This window comes from Trichechus manatus, unplaced genomic scaffold, assembly GCF_000243295.1.
Source record: "Trichechus manatus latirostris isolate Lorelei unplaced genomic scaffold, TriManLat1.0 scaffold00043, whole genome shotgun sequence".
NCBI classification, from domain to species: domain Eukaryota; kingdom Metazoa; phylum Chordata; class Mammalia; order Sirenia; family Trichechidae; genus Trichechus; species Trichechus manatus.
Window position 1 is genome coordinate 15,788,692 of NW_004443979.1, and position 2,903 is coordinate 15,791,594.

Here is a 2,903-nt window from a genome sequence, read left to right on the forward strand (position 1 = left end):
ATGCACAAGCCTACCTGCACAGTAGAAATAGATTATTCCATCGCATTCAGATGGTTAACAGAGGTTAGCAAGTCCTGTATTGTATATTTATATCGCTTTCTAAGAAAGTGCATATTAATGTTTACTTTAAGAATGTGTAAATGGTGCTATCAAGAATCTGATAAATTTTATCCCAGTTTTTTGTGTACCACTTCTAATGTATGAGATTTATTTTTCTATTGGAAAAAATAAACAGTATGAAAGCATTAAAATTGGTAGATTTTAGTAATTTAACAATGAATGGAATCCCTATGTTACAGGCCCTATCTTTCCTTGGAAATTTTAATGGTGGTAATAGATTTCAACAAAGGTACTGATAATCACATTCCTCTTAATCCATTCTTATATCACATTCTTGATTCATGTGCTGATTCCTCACTGAGTCCTTAAGTAAATTTTATTTACTGTAAGTCTTCTCCATGAAGGGAATTCTTGCTTTTCAAGGCAGCAATTGAAAGGAGATGAAAATAAATTTAATGCTCTTTACATCACAGACACGACTTGAGGCCAGTTACTCTGTTAGTAGGAAAAATTCATCACTCATTAAATACAGGGCAATAATAATAATAATTTTGAGTGCAATGCAGTCTTACAATTTTAATGTACACACTTTATTTAAATGATGCAAACAGTCATATGAAATTGCACATGATTAGAAAACAGGATGAACTCATTTTGCCTCCTGCTTGGTTTCTCATAAACATAAATACATAATATTGTTATGCACTGTTGTTCATAGATGTCTTTTTACGTAAAGGGTAAGTATCATACTACTTTAACAGATTATTTTTGGAATTCTGCATGTTATTTTTTATTTCATCAGATATGTGCCCCAATTAAATGACATTTTTTCAAAAAAAGATAAATTAGAAAATTTGTTATGTTAATTTTGAAAAAAATTGAAGTGTAGTACATATTACTAGATAGGATGTCATTCCACTGGTCTATATTAAAAAAAATGTTCTTGAATATTGAAGCATTACCTTGTATAATAAAGTACATCAATTCAGATTTGTAAATAAAATATTGTTTAAATCTAAAGTATTCAATATTTTGATTAGATTATTTTTTTAAGGAAAAATATTTAACATGTATGTGCTGAATTTTTTTTAAATAGTTTTTATAATTGCAATGGAAGGGCAATTGTCTCATTACAAGTGGTACGGAAGCCAATACTTGGGTTACCATAGATACATAACAAGTAAAAAATGTGGAACAAATTTTAAGCTCATTTTGGAAAAAACAAACAGTTCTGTAGAAATGCATATTTGTATTTTTTGTCTAATAAATCTCAAATAGATTTAAACACAAATTAGTTTTAATTATTTAAATTATGAGTTCTGTTAAATAATTTAACACCTGTTTGCCTTACATTTTGTGAAAACATTGTCTCATGGAAATTAATAGAGGCTTATTGTGGAAATCAAGGTAGGTCTGCATTTACTGGAAAAGTTCAGGTATTTAGAATTAAAGTGTGTTTACCTCTGTGAAATGATTAAAGAATGTGTAAGGAAAACAGCATTCCCCCCCCCCCAAAAAAATGATATTGGCTTAGCCATTGCCCAAAACCAATAAAGGACCAGTATGTATTTCTTTAAGTCCATATCAAATAAAAGCAGCACATAAGTAAAATCATATGTTCAAATGGTTGATAGTCAAAAGATGACCTGAAACAGGTAATTGGCTTCTTTATATATAGCAATGAAGGAATATAGACTCTTCTGAACCATGGTGCCTCAATCTTTAATGTGATTTATACATTATGGTTAAGTATTATCGAAAAATGCATGTATTTCCCTTGAATAATGACTTTGTTTATAATAATGCATGTTGGAATTATTTTAGGATGAGATATCTGTTTCAGTTGTGAAATACTGTGGAGCCCTCGTTTTATAAAAATTTGCTTTGTAGAGAATAGATATCCTAGAATAAATTTGGATGCGTGTTACCTTTTTTTTAAGTTGTCATTCTGCTTGAGCAGAGAAAATATGCTAAGCTTTTGGTTAAGGATTCAATTGAGTATTCCAATCCTGTTGAACTACAAAGAGCATTCAAATTATAATGAGTCTTTGGATTTACCAAATTTATTGTCAATTAGTTAAATGTTTTGGGGATCTGGCCTATGAAAACTTTAACCATTTCTAAAAGTGGAGTTCATTAGCTTATCCAATTTTATGGCTTTTAACCAATGACAGAAATACTGTTATCAGTCAGTATTTAAGATGAGGAAAAATTATATCATTTTTTTTCTTTAAAGGATTTTTTTGTAACCTAAATTTCAAATAATGACTTCTCAATATTTCTACCCTTTTAGTGTGATTTTCTTTCTAAATATTAAGATGCATCAAGTCTTTAGTAGCTTAAGTAATGTGTTAAAAAATATTTCAATATACTTATCAAAACCTCTTGGATAGATTTGACTTTTTAGAAGAGATTTCCATATTTTAGCTTGTCTAGTCTTATATATAAATACTGAAAAAGGCTCTGAATAGAGGAAGCCCACAGACCTGTAATGAGAGAAATCCATCCTGAAATTATATTGTAAAATAAACCATTACTTTTAGGTTTTAAAACATAGGCGTAACTTGAATTGTAATTTTTTTTAAAAAAAATTGGAAGGATACAAATGAAGTTACATCTCATTTTTAATAAATAAGATCAAATGAACTGTTTTGAATCTAGTAAATCAAAGCATAACTTTCATATTTTCCAAAATTATCTTAGGATAAATAGTGCAGTCTCCATTTAACTCTATGCAAAGTATATTTTGTGGGGGTCCAAGTCCCTGCAGAAAGTGTTTGCTAATTCACTACTTATGAGACACAGCTCTTAGAGATCTTTACCATTTGTATCCTGATTATGGG

General features: G+C 29.2%; 1 protein-coding gene across 1 annotated transcript in view; it reads left to right on the forward strand.

Moving 5' to 3' along the window:
* NOVA1 (NOVA alternative splicing regulator 1) overlaps positions 1 to 681 on the forward strand; it is a 169,587-nt gene extending 168,906 nt beyond the window's left edge. The window contains exon 5 of the mRNA XM_004376540.2: positions 1 to 681. This exon is cut by the window's left edge and continues 4,458 nt beyond it. The gene's annotated coding sequence lies outside the window, so the exon portion shown is untranslated.
* The last annotated feature ends 2,222 nt before the right edge of the window (positions 682 to 2,903 follow it).